This window comes from Aplysia californica, unplaced genomic scaffold (genome assembly GCF_000002075.1).
Source record: "Aplysia californica isolate F4 #8 unplaced genomic scaffold, AplCal3.0 scaffold00071, whole genome shotgun sequence".
Lineage (NCBI taxonomy): Eukaryota > Metazoa > Mollusca > Gastropoda > Aplysiida > Aplysiidae > Aplysia > Aplysia californica.
Window position 1 is genome coordinate 1,374,830 of NW_004797341.1, and position 1,432 is coordinate 1,376,261.

The window sequence follows — 1,432 nt, forward strand, 5'->3', positions numbered from 1 at the left end:
GGAGGTTAAAAAATTTGAGATAATTTTTACCCTTCTCACACATTCCCTTCCGGCGGCTGTAGACGTGACCTGGATTACATAAACACTGGTAACCATAGCAACCGTTGGGGCGACACGTCGACTTCTCTGGGCAGTCGGCATCGGTGGAGCAGGATTCTTGTATCTGGGCTGGAGAGGAATAAGGAAGGAAGGAAGGATGAAGTGGGGTGGGAGAAGGTGGACTTGTATCTGAGCTGTGGAGGAATAAAGAACGAAGGAAAGATGGAGTGTGGAGGTATATGAGGCGGACTTGTGTCTGAACTGTGGACAAGGAAGGAAGGAAGGAAGGAAGGAAGGTAGGAAGGAAGGAAGGTAGGAAGGAAGGAAGGTAGGAAGGAAGGAAGGAAGGAAGGAAGCAAGGAAGGAAGGAAGGAAAGAAGGAAAGAACGATCGAAGAAGTGAGACGAGAGCAGGACTCTAGTATCTGAGTTGTGGATGAGTAGGGGAGGAAGAAAGGATGCGGTGAGGAAGGAGGAGGAAAACTTGCGTCTGAGCTGTGGAGGAGGAGAGAAAGAAGGAAGGTGGGAAATAATTGGACAAGTGGAGCAGGATTCTTGTATCTAAGCTGGGGAAGAGTGGGGAAGGAAGGAAGGGGTGAGACGAGAGCTGGAGAGCTTTTATCTGCATAAATTTGCATAATGTTTTTTTCGTAATCCAACGTCATTCATATTGTAAGACAACAACAACAACAACAACAACAACAACAACAACAACAACGACTATAACAACAACAACAACAGCAACAACAACAACAACAACAACAACAACAACAACAACAACAATAACAACGACTATAACAAGAACAACGACGACTATAACAAGAACAACGACAACAACAACAACAACAACGACTATAACAACAACAACAACAACAACAACAACAACAACAACGACTATAACAACAACAACAACAACAACAACAAACAACAACAACAACAGCAGCAGCAAATATAGAGTAGTAGCGTGTAAAATGTAAAGTTGTTCCCACATCCTATCCGGACATTGGGGATTGCCTTGTGAGTGAAACAACTTCCTGGGCCTTCTGCATAATTATTGTGGTAGGGTTGTGTGTACATTGTTATAATGAAGCAGTCAAATGTTATTTTCATAACATGACCTTTTTTTCCCTAGCGCTCAGCACTTCTCACTTGAAAGGGAAAGCAAGAAGACACGAAAGACTAGATTTAGTATTAACATTTAAAAAAAAAAAAAAACATTAACTGGTACTTCTTTTTTTTATCGACAGCATAAGCCAACACACTTTCGTATAAATCTCTATAGCGCTTTCAGTAACATACCCCACCTCTCCCCCTTCACCAAAACACAAACACAGACATTCACTCCTGCCCCCCGCCCTCTTTCTTTCCCCTCTACCCCTTTTTCTCTTACCAGC